The 15,015-nt window shown below is 45.4% G+C and overlaps 1 protein-coding gene across 2 annotated transcripts in view; it reads right to left on the reverse strand.

Annotated features, from left to right (window-relative positions):
• Positions 1-15,015, reverse strand: part of DDX31 (DEAD-box helicase 31) — a 73,021-nt gene that overhangs the window by 7,366 nt on the left and 50,640 nt on the right. The window lies entirely within an intron of this gene.

The raw sequence follows: 15,015 nt of genomic DNA on the forward strand, positions 1-15,015 counted from the left end.
TTAGTCACCACTTACTTATTTAAGTGAGTTTCTCAACATATGATGAAGTTTCAGACGGACACTTTCATTGAGTCTTCAAGCACTTACGACAGTAATTTGAGGGTTACTGGCCAACAAATAAGTTTACTTAACAACACAGAACTATTTGCTGCTGAGGACAAGTAATCTATCAGTAGCTGCCAGGCTGAATTTCAGCTCAGCAGGGAGGTTGTACACCACTTTATTATCAATCAGGTGAAATCACTGCCCAATTAGTAAATCAATACCCCCTGCTACAGTGATCAGCTGTAGAGGGAGAGGCAGGGAATGGGGATGCAGGAGAGGAAAGGCTGCTTCCTGTAACCAGTGCCACAACTCGATGGAGCTGTGCTGTGGAACCTACACTAATCATGGCTGACTTAGCTCTCGTCCCCAAACGCCCCCACTCTACTTGTGCTACATTGATGACATCTTCATCATCTGGACCCATGGAAAAGAAGCCCTTGAGGAATTCCACCACGATTTCAACAATTTCCATCCCACCATCAACCTCAGCCTAGACCAATCCACACAAGCGGTCCATTTCCTGGACACTAATGTACTAATAAGCGATGGTCACATAAACAACCCCCTATACTGAGCGCTATACTTCCCTACATTCCTCCAGCTTCCATCCAGGACACACCACACGATGATCCATTGTCTACAGCCAAGCTCTAAGATACAACCGCATTTGCTCCAATCCCTCAGACAGAGACAAACACCTACAAGATCTCTATCAAGCTACAATACCCACCTGCTGAAGTGAAAAAACTATTGACAGAGCCAGAAGAGTACCCAGAAGTTACCTACATATTGAATCTATTTCCCCATGTTAAGTATCCTCACACCTTCTTGTCAACTGTTGAAATTGGCCATCTTGATGATCACTACAGAAGTTTTTTTTTCTCCTGCTGATAATAGCTCATCTTAATTAATTAGCTTCTTACTCCACCTTTTCATGTTCTCTTTATGTATGTATATATCTATCTTCTTACTATATGTTCCATTCTATGCAGCCGATGAAGGGGGCTATAGCCCATGAAAGCTTAAGCTCTAATAAATTGGTTAGTCTCTAAGGTGCCACAAGTCCTCCTGTTCTTCTTGCGGATACAGACTAACACGGCTGCTCCTCTGAAACCTAAGACAAATATAGCGTTGCTGTTGGTGTCGGGACCCTATTGAAACAAGAGGTGAAAGAGTCCTAGGCAGTAGTAATAATCTATAGCAATAGTAAATTTGGAAGGTCAGGATCACCGGGCCAGATTCTGATCTCAGTTACACCAGAGTAAAATCCGGAAACTCCACTGACTTCTGAGTTACTGTAGATCTCTAGGGTCTCGTCTACAGATGACCACAGTGAGGAAGGATGGCTTTGTGGTTATGACACTGGGCTGTGGGCTCAGTGTCATAACCACAAAGATCTGAGATCTGAATTCAGTCCTTGACTCTGTCACACACTTGCTGTGCAACGCTGGGCAAGTCACTTAATTTCACTGTGCCTCAGCTCCCTCAGCTGCAAAACAGGGATGATAACATGCCCCCTGCCACTCCACACCCTGTTGTACAGCCACTTTCATGAAGGTTTGTGGGGCCCCCAGATACTATGGTAAGGGGCTCTGCAGAAAGGCTTACAAATGCATAACACAGCTGTAGAACAGATAGAACCTAACCATGTCCCCATAACTGGGGGACTGTCCAAGGTTTCTTTCTGTGATCCAGCACCTAGACATGACAGGCTCTTGAGCCCTAACCAGGACTCATGATGGGCAGAGAAATCCACAGCCTGTTAAATTCTTCCTTCCAGAAGAGCCATTCCAAAAGCAGCCCTCCACATCTGAGGTAGAGTTCTGCAAACCCAGGTAACTTAGGGGCACTGGTAGGAAAAAGGTTTCTCAACACACAGTCCCAGCCCGACTCTGAAATGCCAAGATTTTAGCACAGTTCAGAGGAGGAGCAAACATTTAAATGGATACAAAAAGCCAATCTTCTCTTTCATTAGATGGAGTAAAATATGAAAGGGTCAGAAAAAGTCAAAGTTCAGGGCACAAGATAGACACTAAATGTCAGGGGTTAGGAAGAAACTTCCCCTATAAGCAAGTCATTCCATTAACTTTTCCACTGCATGCATCCAATGAAGTGAGCTGTAGCTCACGAAAGCTTATGCTCAAATAAATTGGTTAGTCTCTAAGGTGCCACAAGTCCTCCTTTTCTTCTTGCAGATACAGACTAACACAGCTGCTACTCTGAAACATTCCATTAACTGTTCATTATGGGGTTCCTTGTACTGTATTCTGAAGCATTTGGACCTGGCTGCCATCAGAGGCAGGATGCCGTTCATGATGGACTATGGGCCTGGTCCAGTCCAGCAATTCCTATGTTCCTACCGATGAAGTGAGCTGTAGCTCACGAAAGCTCATGCTCAAATAAACTGGTTAGTCTCTAAGGTGCCACAAGTCCTCCTTTTCTTTTTGTGAATACAGACTAACACGGCTGTTACTCTGAAATATGTTCCTACTGTATCGGATCTTTGCAGCGTCTGGACTCCGGCGAAGAATTACCTAAAGCAATATTGGATCAGAGGCACTAACAGGGACAGATGTCAAGAGCACGCTCCATCTACATTTCAGGGGCACCGTTACACCCTGATTTCTAGTGCCAGGCCCATTAAAGGTCTACGCATTGCTCTGGGATACACAGCTAGAAACTTGGCACCCTCTACCCAGAGACAGCCCTGGTTCCTGTTCTTTCTTGTCAGAAATCTAGAAGATGTTTTTAGTGTTGCCAGGTGACAGGTAAGATCAAAGTCCCCCTGGAGTCCCTCTAATCACTTCATTAAGAGGGTGGGGACAAAGCTGTGTTTGTGCAGTGGGGCAGGGGTGGGGGGACAAGGTGGGGAGAGAGAGATAGAAGCCAGTAATTGCGTGGTGTCATTTGGGGAATAAACCTCCACACTGGTAGGAATAAGAGACCACACTTAAAGCTGCCTGCGCACACCTGTAATTAAATTGCAGCCTTGGAGAACAGGGCACCAGGAGCCTCTGAAGAGAGACAATTACGGGAGCAGAGGAAACAGCCTAAAATGATTTGTTTTATCCTGAGCAAAGATGAAGGCGGCCGGATGCGGCCAGTTTTCAAAAGAGGAAAAAGCTCAGCACTCCTGGGGAAAAAATAACCTGGAGTCATCTGACTCACATTAAGTACAACGGGCGATTTCTACATCACGCTGAATACAAAACCAGGCTAGTATCCAGAGGGGCTTATCAGTGTAAGAAGCTGGCAGCCAGGTCAACCTCAACCACACCCCCCGCCCCCAGCACAAAACATTTCTGAGGTCTCTGTAAAGTGCCAAGTGCTGGAGTGTGAATTCAGGAGGACATCCCCATCCCTACCTCTTGGTTTCTCTTTCCAAAAGAGAGACAGACAATGTAGAACTGACACAACAGAAAATAAATGGAAAAGTGATGGGGCCTGGCAGGAAAAAAAAAAAAAAGAGAAAAGAACATACTAGAGTGGAAAAATGAGGCAATTTGCTCTTTTTCTTCCCAGTATTCACTATTCTTAAAAATAACAGTTTCCTCCCATCCCCACCTTGTCCCACAATCCGAGTCACCACCCCAGAATGCTATCGCTATGCAGGAGGTCAGGCAGCTCCTAAATGCAGACTGACCAGAAAGGGATGGTGGTGCCTTTCCCAACAACCTCTCCTCCCCTCAAAGCAAAATCCAATGCCTGTTCTTGGACTCGTATCTTCCAAGCACCATCCTTTAGCCTAGCTGCTCTGAAGCCTGTAGCACCATTGCGTGGTGCAAGAAATATAACCCACACTTTGAGAACGCCAGCAGACCGTATCAGGCATGAATCACCACTCTCACACTGTCTTGGGCGCTTGATGGCTTTGCTAGTGCAGTGGACTCAAATGTTTATCACCTTCTAGACTCCAAGACAACTGATGGTAAAATGCAGAGGGAAAGGAAAACCAGGGAAACATTCAACATAAAATGACGTGTGACACAGGGGGAAGGGATAGCTCAGTTGTTTTGAGCATTGGCCTGCTAAACCCAGGGTTGTCAGTTCCTTGAGGGGGCCATTTAGGCATCTGGGGCAAAAATTGGGGATTGGTCCTGCTTTGAGCAGGGGATTGGACTAGATGACCTCCTGAGGTCCCTTCCAACCCTGATATTCTATGACAGCCAAGATCCAAAACAAGACTAGAGCTACTGATGCTTTGCACCAAACCAAGTTTCGGAACATTTCAGATGCTGAGACCTTCTGGACAACTGAGAGGAAGAAACAGAAGTGAGACAAACACCCAGAAACTGTTCTGCTTCTCTATAATTTCTGTTTTTTATCTGCCCATTTGAAGCGATCATCTGCTCCTGAGATTTGTTCTCAGTCTCCAAGTCATAAGATCCACCTGTGACATCACGAAGTAGAAAAAAATATGGATCAAGTCAGTCAGTCTTGGGAATTCAACAAGAGAACTAAGATGATGCGAGTTTAAAGAAGAATGATTTCCCCCCCCCCTCAATGTTCTCCATGATGCATTGTTTCTCATTCCCAACCAAGGCTTTGGCTGGTCCAAACACAAGATAAAAAGGGAATACCAAACTGAACAGAGGTTTCATGGCTGTTGTACAGATTCTTCCCCCCCAGCCCCCCGGTTTAAAGAATCATTATTGTTTTGCACAAGAGAGAGACTAATTCTTAGTAGTGCTGCCAGTGTGCTCCCTGAAAGACATCCACCATGGCGGAGTCACCTGGGACACGGTGACAACATGCACACCTCTTTTGGGTTTAGAACCTTCTGATTTACCGTGCGATCTCTTTATTCAAGAAGTGTTCTGGGGACGTAAAGCATTTAGAGAAATGGCAGAGGAGCTGAAGTCCAAATGCTGGTGTCTGGGGGATATGACTGTGATGCAGATATGAGAACATTTTGGTGGTTCAGAGTTCAGATAAATGGGATCCTATTGGAAGCACAGTAATGGATGGATAAAATTAAAAGATGAGAGGGAAAAGGACTTTAGGAGAGGTTTGCAAAGGGTTGTCATTTTATTGTTTATTATTTTTATTATGGTATCATCAACAATATGCTCAATTGTTTTTTTCATTGTATATCTGGAGCAGTGGTTCTCAATCTATTTACCATTGTGGGCCACATATGCAGCTCTCTATGTGTTATATGGCATACATTCACACAATAAATATACTACCTGTATGGCCCTGAGGATGTCACATGTGACGCAGCTGTGTGCTGACTGGGTTGCAAATGGACCGCAAGCCGTGGGTTGAGAACCACTAGTCTAGGAGTACCTAGCACAACTGGGTCCTGATTCTTGACAGAGAGCGCTAGACGTTACTGCTGTCCATTTACTCGTTGGAACACACAATTCCTGCTCCCAAAATATTTACTAAACTATAAGTAAATTTATAATCTAAGATTATAATTTTGGGGTGGGATTTTCGAAAGAACTAAAACAAAGCACAAGTCCCATGGGACTGAATGAGACTTGTGCTCCCAAACCTTCTAGGCATTTTTGAAAATCCCACTGTAGCTTTCTGAACTCAGTGGAACATTAACTCCACACTTTGCTTTGCTCTCACTGAACCCTGGAGTAGTAAATTCTGTAGTAACTCTAGTGTTCCCTATTTGGTTCTAAAACTTGTGCATCAAAGTCCTGAATATCCAACAGAGAAGGCTACTTCTGTCAGATTCAATTTGCTAGAATATGCAAAATACGCTCATGGTTTGAGAATATCAAACATTCATTGTTGGAAAGGACTAAGAGACACAGACAGAAAAAAAATCTGAAGCTATCCTTAATTTGCACACTAAAATTCTAACATGCTATGTTTCACTGATACTTTTGTTTAATTGAAGAGCTGTGCAGAACACTCATCTTGGATTCAAAAACTCCTATGTGCTGGATTAGTTCAAAGGCACATATTTGGGAGAATACTCTTGTTTTGGGGCCATAATGAGAAATCTGATAACTCCAAGAAATCCTTCTGATAATATCTTTATCGCCCCTTAACTGTGAACAAGCTCATTCTCAGCGATCTTTGTTCAGCATGGCCTGCTCTTTCTTTGTCTTCAGCTGTGTGAAACCCTTGTGCAATGCAATGCAACAAGTCCTAATGACCTTTAACCAACACGTGTAGGTTGTAACAACCCAAGGAGTTCCCAGAATTGCGCCAGGTTTAGAAAGCATATTGAGTTCTGATGCATAGACCTAGAACTCATGGTGTGTCTTTGGAGAAGAACTGAGCGGCCCGTATAATTTATCAGAGAACATTTCAATGTGGATCACGCCATCAATCTGCTTGACAGCATCTCCAACAGCTAATTCCATCCTGCGGCTGAATCTGTGCCAGGCAACAGGGCTGGGATACCTATGGGCCAAGGCTGATGCAACACCTGCTTTTTTACCTATCGTGTTGGACGAGCCATCTGCAGCCAACGCAACCCAGGCTTTTGGGGGCAAAGAATTCATCAACGGTGCCGCGTGCCTTTCGACACGTCAACAGATGGCCTACATACAATGTCATCGGTTGATGCAAACAAGCTTGGTAAGATGAAGGGAAAAGATCACTGGATGACACGGAGCATCGACTGTTGCTCTGCTGCAGAAAACGTTAACCAATAAAGAACCCAACCGTAGAATTATCTAGGTCGATCACACTATAGCTACACAGAAGAGAACGGACAGATCTCTCACTTACCAACCACCCACTGTTCATCTCCCTGTGGAGACAGGATGAAAAATGAAACTGGAGAGCTGTTCACCCCACAGCACCCTGGCCTATGTCTACTCACTCCCTTGGCCTAACAGGCAGAAGAGACTCTTCAAATAGAGAAAGGTGTTCAATTCCAGCACTGGTCATTGCGATTTTCTGGCTCTACCTGCTTGCCTTAGAACATTGCAAAGCCAAAAGATGGAGCAAAGATTCTGTATTGTGGCTTTGGTGGGATAAGACAGGCATTCAAAGAGAACCTTCTCTGCCTTGCATGCATATGATGGATATAAAGCATACTCTGCTCTCAGGACAAACCTTCTGGTAGCACCATGATGCTGGTAAAAGGACTTGCCTGTTTCGCTTGAAATACCGTGTGGAACTACTGTGCATTTGTCTCTATTGACTAGCTCCTCTTCTCCCGGCCATTCCTCCTGCATTTTTTGGATCAACTTTGAATTTCTGAGTGTGGTTCCAGCCCTTCTCTTGTATCTAACATTTGGCCCTGTTTGCCTTTTTGCAGAGCAGACAGTCCATCAACCAAACTGAGTGAAATCCCTCAATGGGCAAAACTCCAGATTTGCCTTTGACTAATTAAGTGATATTAAGGAAGCTGTAAATGCCACACAAAAATTGGCAGGCAAGCTGCTTCTAATGATTAGATTATTGCTTCATAGGGAGATACAGCTGCAGCCTTGCTATGAGAGCCCTTTTGTTAGAGGAGTCAGTCTTTTCAAGGTTGTCAATGCCAAAGAAAAGTTCAAAGATGTCACACCAAGGATACCAAAAAAAAAAAAAAAAAAAAAAGGGTACCAGTTTGCATCCCATTCTGCTCCCCACCCCTGCATCTCCAGCAGTGCCTGGGTGTGGGGCGGTTGTGAGAGTCTGCTGTCTAGCAATCAGGAGAAGGATATGATTTGGGGTATAACTTATCACTCCAAGGAGCGTTAGTATAACTGACCACTAAGTAGTCCATGTCAAAGTGCTCATCAGATGAACAAGCATAGCCATGTCACTACTTAGAGGAGGGGAGACAGAGGAGAGACCAGCTGATCAATGTTCCGCAGCAATGGTGATGTACATGGGCACAGGCATTTTCACCACTGTCTCATCTAATTCTGAGAAGGCTTTCATGACACTGTGGGATAAAACACCTGAGCCCAGTCTGTGCTAATGCTTTCATCTCTGGTAGCAATGCTGCATCTGTACCTGTGCTGAGAAACAGGTACTAATTTTCCTAATGTAGACAAAGCCATATGGCCCGAACCACTGAGGTGCTGAACACCCATAGCTCACTTTGAAGTCAATGGGAGTGGAGGGAACTGAGCACACCCTCCGATCTGGGCCCTTAGTGGGGAAGGAAAACGTAACAGACCGATTCACCATCCAACTGGCCAGAGTGCTACGCACCTTACAGACCTGCAAGTCTGACCTCTACACTAAAAAGCTGGTCATCTAAAGAAGAGCTTTTAAACCTTTCTATCTAGCTAGCTACTTAGACAGCCCCACTGTAATACCTACGTGCATCAAACTCATGAATGCATTTATCCTTACATCACCTCAGAGGGATTATCATCTTCATTTTTCTGATGGGGAACAGGGGCACAGAGAGATGAAGTGACTTGACTTAGCAAGGTCATACAGGGAGTCTGCGGCACAGCTGGAACCCCAGCCCAGTGTCTTAACTACAAGGCCATACCTCTTCCCTTTCCCTGAAGCAACAATTAATGGACATTGCCAAAGGCCCTGGTGATGTCACTTTGCTCAATGTGTTTTAGAACCATTAATTAAATTAAGCCTCATAAAGACCCCTGTGAGGCAGGTAACACAGACGAGTAGGCTGATCGGGTAAGTCCTATGTTCTTTATAACTCTTCATTTGTTACTTTATGTTCTATTCCTTATTTTAACATCCCCTTTCCTCCCCTCCCAGAAAAGAGACAATATTCAAACATCAGCCTTTAATGTTAAAGGGAATCACTGTAACTGACTTAGAAGCTGGTGGTTCCCGAGATTTTTTGGTGCTTTTGTAACTGAAAAATGGCTTCAGAGAAGCAGAGAATTCCCAGTCCAGCTTGGCAATCAAGCAGCAGCACTCCCCATCCTGATTATCTCACGTACAGCCCCTCACACAGAGAAAATAACTGAATGGATCTGGAACAGCATTCAGACACAAAGGACCATGGGAACTGCCAGACTGGATCAGACCTGAGGTTCATCTAGTTCAGTGTACTGTCTCAGAGTGTGGCCAGCACCAGCTGCTTCAGAGGAAGGTGTAAGAACCCCTCGATAGACAGATGGGGTGTAATCTGTCCCCGCCCCTCCGCCCATAAAGGGTCTCATCCAGATCCCCAATAGAGATTGGCTTAAACCCTAAAATGTTAGGTATTTTCCCCTTCCAAAACTTTTTTTTTTTTTTGGCTGCATTAATTACAACTCTAGCTATTCTTGTTAACCTATAAACATCCAATCTTTCTTTCAAGCTCAGTAAGTTTGTGACCACAATGACATCATGTGGCAAGGAGTTCCACTGTCGTTGACAGAAGAGAGAAAACTGCCAGCTCCTCCTACACAACTGCTAAATAAACGCTGCATTTCAACCTTCTAAGAAGATCCTGAGTGATTATTTTAATATAAACATGCTATCTTCCGAATGAAGTCTTGCAAAGAACGGTACTGTTAAGGGGCTATTCAGTTTATACCCAAACAGTTTATAAAGAGTACTAGCAAGCATAAGAGACAGAGAAAACAAACGTGTGTATTCAGGATAGAAAGGGTGTGATTCAGCGTTTCAGCATTTACAACAAAACAAATTCCTGGCTGCCATGGTGTCCGTTTTTGGCTTTTCTACCTGGACTTTCTAAGGGTGATTAAGGAAGGATGTTTGAAAAAATGAAAAAAAAAACAACAACTTGGTCTTTGTCCGTTTAATGACCTCCAGCCCCGGCATTTTATTTCTCTATTTCTTTCTTTTTCTCTGGGCTGTTTGCTCTTTATTCTCCATGCAGGTGGTGAGAGATGGGGCTTTGGTTTGCAGACTACTAAAAAGATATCGGGTGTTTGGACACAATGTGTAATTACCATATGACAACCGACGCTTGCAGTATCACGTGATAAATGCTATGAAGAAGAAAGTCTGTTCCATGGCTGTGCTGCTATTATTTCAAGCCTGCATTTTACAAGTAATTAAAAAAAAAATCGCAGGCCAAATTCTGATCTCAGTTACACCAGTGTAAATCCAGAGTATCTCTACAGAAATTAAGAGAGTTACTCTGGATTTACACTGATGTAACTGAGAGCAGAATTTGAACCCATATTCACTATTCTTTTCACTATAAATTCTAACATAGCCTCTCTCTCTCTCTCTCTCATACACACAGAGAGAAAGTTAATTAAAAAACAAGGCTCTGCACAGAACAACAATCGTTGTACAGGGCAACTCTGGTTACTTTGTGGACTCTTTATTTTCCAGCTGCCCCAAGTTTGAAATCTGGAGTCTGAGCCGTGACCGGCCTGTGCAAAGCCTGCTCACTTTCCCTGACCTGCAATTATACAAATCCATGTACACATGAGCGTTCAAGTCACTCTTACGCCATTTGTTCTAATGCCTCCCCACTGCCTCATGCTACCTACTGTATCTTCAGCCTGTCTGTACTCTAATGGGGTAGGAGGCTTGGGGAGGAGGAATGCCACCTAAAGAGGCACATAACAACAGAAAAAGTAGCTGTAACAGACTAGCAACATCACAGGAACAGAGAGAGGCATTGTCAGGGGCCGAGTAATCCTGTGACACACTGCTGTCAGTCATCACTTGGCTCCCTGCTGGGCCAGCAAGACATCAAAGCCCGCCCCATACCATCTTACATGCTCTTTATCGGCTAAGCAGGCTATTCTTCCCTAAATAAAGCCCTGTTAAATCCCTGGCTCACAAGGGCATTCCCGTCCTGTTGCCCATCTGCTGGCAAGGGTCAGCTGAAGCAGGAGGCAGAGCCCGGGCCTATCCCCGGTGGCTTCTCAAAGCAAGGACAATGCTGTCTCCAACTCTCGCGCCCCGCCGCCCCCCGCATCTCTTTCCCCTCCCCCCTTGCCTTTTCCAGGGTCTGTGCATGAGCTGGAGATGTCACAGGCCTATAAACCATTATGCGGAGTAGTACTTTAAATGCATGGCAAATGGTTGCTAATACGAGTTTGCAGCAACCATTACACAGAAAGAGTCCAACAGACATTTATTAACGAAAAAAGACTTTCTTCCTTTTAAACACACAGCTACATTTTAGTGGCAAGCGATTACTGGGAGCAAGTCCTCTGCTCTGGCTACTGAGCAGGACCGTGGCGCCCGTATTGCCTCATTTCCGAGCAGAAAGGCCTTCATTTGTGTGGGAGCAACTGGAACACCAACCGTCTGATTTTCAGAGGTGCCGAGCACCCACAACATTACAAGTTAATGAGTGCTATGGGGGCTCAGCGCTGCTGAAAACCAAGCCCACCGTGTCTAAGGTTGGTCACACAAGAACCAAGACAGCCCACATTAGGCCCTGTCTACACACAAAAGTTGCCCCACTTTTACTGTACTGGTACGAATCCCCTAGTGTGGATGCAGCAGTACTGGTGTAAAGGAGCTTACAGCTTATGCTGTAAGGGAAGGGGAATAAGCTATTAAAGGCATAAAACAGTTGGGGGAAAAATCACTCCCCTAACCAACATAAATATACCAGTACAAGAACTGTGTACAGATCAGGCCTTTGCAGACTTTTTCGGGAAGAACGGGCTTTGTGTGCGGCAGACTGCAGGGGTGGGAATGCATAAAGCACTGGATGAGCCAGAGCTGCCTGGGTCTGATCAAACACAAATTGCAGCCAGCTCTCTAAAAAGCAGGGGTGGCTGTTCCATCCTTCCCCAGTCTGGCAGACAAATTCAACCTTCACCAGCAAACCGAGGAGAGACTTCATCAGCCCAGTCTGCGTTACAGGATGAGACCCGCAACTAAACCCAGAGGTAACGCAACAGGTCTGTGCAACTCTGGATTTGCTGACAAACAACTATCGGTCTATTTATTAACAGTGAGTCATTTGGATTGATTCAAACCCGCTGAACGTTTGGAGCATTTGAAGCCCTGGTTGTAGTTCAACCACTAAACCTTGTCTGCACCAGCATTTTCCTTAATTTCCTGCAGGCACACGAGCACCAATGAGGCACTGCCTGTAGTCGGAACGGTGGGATTGCTAGTGTAATGGTAAAGAGGCAAATCCCGAAAGAAGAGGAACTGCAGAAGTGCAGATGCAGGGCACCTCTGGGGATCTAGGGATCTGGCCCAAGAACACGGTTAGTTGCAAGTGACAAGTAACATTTTGCGACCATCAGATTTATAAAGTACTTTACAAACATTAATTAAGCCTCACAACCGTCTCACCAGCATCATCCTCATTTGACCAGCTGTGATACGGAGAAGCTAAGGTCAACAGTTTCAAATCTGGGGGGCTAGATTCTCAGATGGTGTAAATGGGCATAATTCCCAAGGCTTCCAATGATGCTGGGCCTATTGACACCAGCTAGGTGCCTGGCCCTGGGTACCTAAAATCAGACACCCAAATTTGTATGAAACCATTTCAGCGGCCTGATTTTCAGAGCTGAATTCACTGGGTATTGTGACTCGGACAATCAGAGCTGTTGTTTATGTGCCTAATGTTGGAAATGTGAGCTTTGGTGACACGCCCAAGGCCGCACGGTAGCAGATAAGGGAACGGAACATCTAGGAGTTCTGAATTCCATTCTTCTGCTTTGACGATGACGATGTGTTACTTACACTGCGGTAGTGCTGAGAAGCCAGTAGTAATGCTAGGTGCTGTGCAAACATGTAGAATCACAGAATATCAGGGTTGGAAAGGACCTCAGGAGGTCACGGCCCCTGCCCAGAAGAGCTTACAGTCTAGGTTTAAGACGAGAGGTAGATCTGACAAACAGATGGGCGGAACGGAACGCAAGGCAACAATGCGATGAGAGTGATAAGCCACGGTTGCAGCACACCTACTGCCTACCCACCGTCAAGTGTTTTGTAGGTCTCGGTGGGTTCTGCGGAGAGACGTCAGGGAGGATAATGCCTTGCAGATGAAGTGAGCTCCTTGCATGCGTAAGGGACAGTGCATGGGGGAAAGCACCAACCCCACTTGTAGGGAAATCTGACAAATAGGCAATCAGTGTAGGCATCACCGGCAGAGCGCAGGTGGGAGTTTACATTTCTGTAGCACAGAAGAGAGGATAAATGGGATGAGAATACGCCGTGAAAGGCCTTAAAAGTGAAGACTAGTTGTTGGTGCTTGTTGTGGTGGAAAAAGGGGAGCCAGCGGAGGGCGCAAAGAGAGGGTGCTACGGTCTCAAAGCGAGTCAGGAAAACCCTTTCTGCAGCAGCAACTGCATTTGCCGAGGCCAGAGAGGAGGAGGCTGCCGTGATATCGATGGTCGCTAATGCAGCCTCACTGCTAATGAACAGGAGAGTCGCTACTTAAAAAATTGAAAGTGAAAGCGTTCATCTCCTCACCATGCCTTCGATGCCAGTGCTTCCCCATCCAACGCGGAATACCAGCCATGAGAGACTGCATTAAACTAGGTCGGGGAGAGGCTACAGCAGAATTGTTTCTGAGCGTGTGGGAAAATCATGGTCTCAGCTTCTGAATACCCAGAGGGCCAGCCTGGGAAGGTGTATTGTGGAACACAGTATTTGCACTGTATAAGAAGTAACATGCAAAGCAAAGCACTCTGCTGACTTGGGGATACTCTTCAGGAATCAATTCAAGTGAAAACAATTATCTCTTGCAAACATTTAGTGTGAAGGGCCATGTCCCAGAGAACATACCTCCAGGAGGGAGAAGGATGTAGTGGGACAGGATGGTTCTCAACCTGCGGCCCACAGGCTGTTTGCAGCCCAATCAGCAAAGAGCTGCGGCCCATGTGACATCCTCAGGGCCATACAGGTAGTATTGGGTGGAGCCCACAATGGTAAATAAGTTGAGAACAATCGCTCCAGGAGGTGCTAGAGCATGGCAGCGATGGGAGATGGACTAACTGTCAATGGGAGAGAAAGATTCCAAGCTGTGAAATGTGTCACGTTCTGCACTGTGTCCTGGAATGTTCACAGCATCCTTTGTATCCCGTCCACCCTGCCTGCCCCTCTGCCCCCTGACACACACACTTCTGGCAGGTTGATTTCCTCCTCACATGAATTCTTCAAAGGGGAGAGAAAAAACTCCCAATCAAACCATGACCTTCCTGTTTAAAAGGCCTACTGGAGATGGTGTTTTCACAGAGGTAATAAGTGCCCAGAAGATAGAAATAGAACAACTGCAGCAAACTCAGAGCTACCGGATGCAGAGTTGCTGATCCACACAGGAGCATCTTCATGCTTCTAAACTGAACTCAGAAAAGGTGATATTTACTGGAAGCCAAAATACAGGTAATTAAAAAAAATTATTATTATTATTATTTTTTTAAGACTGAGCTCCCACTCAAACACCCAGTTTAGCTGTGTTTAGTAATAAAGCATATCAAAATAACACTTAGGACTAATAAAGGCTTTGGGAAAATAAACTAATTAAGTATACACTGCAATTAGCATGGCGGAAAACTGAGGCACAGTGAAATCATATAACTTGCCTAATCAAACAAACCAGTATCACAGCCAGAATTTCCCGGTTCCCCGTCCTATGTTCAGGATCATTAGATTAGCCAGCAGCATTGCTTGTATTTATGAGGTTCGTTCGCTCAAACGCTGCTCTCCTTTATCTGCCCACATCCCAGGCAGTTCACCTCAGTGGCATGCCCACTCTCCCACATCAGGTTTCAAGGTCACTCTCTTGTCCAGGTCTCATGTGCAGCAGTGACATTACAGTGGGCCAGGCTACACTGATACACATCCATAGACCAGCTCCAGGTTTGCCAATGCCCTTCGGATCATGCAGCAGAAGTGAATAGCTTTGCACAGTGAACGCACAAGGATTTATTTTGGAACACAATCTGAAAGGGGGAAGCGTCTTCATTCACAGAAATAGATTAGAGAGCCAGAGACCCTAACAGGCCAAATGAAACAGCACCTCTCTCCCCCCCGCATGCTCATTAGCAGATTCGTGGGGAAACATACCACACAGCCATGCCTCAGTGCAGCTCAGCGCCAGGCAGATGTGACACGGTTATGTCTTGTAGGCAGGTGTGTATGAGAGTGCTGTCACTGTATGGCGTGTGTATGTGTCCCGAAAGGTGCTTGGCACAG

Source organism: Lepidochelys olivacea (genome assembly GCF_965140295.1).
Source record: "Lepidochelys olivacea isolate rLepOli2 genome assembly, chromosome: 16".
In the NCBI taxonomy this organism is placed as follows: Eukaryota; Metazoa; Chordata; order Testudines; family Cheloniidae; genus Lepidochelys; species Lepidochelys olivacea.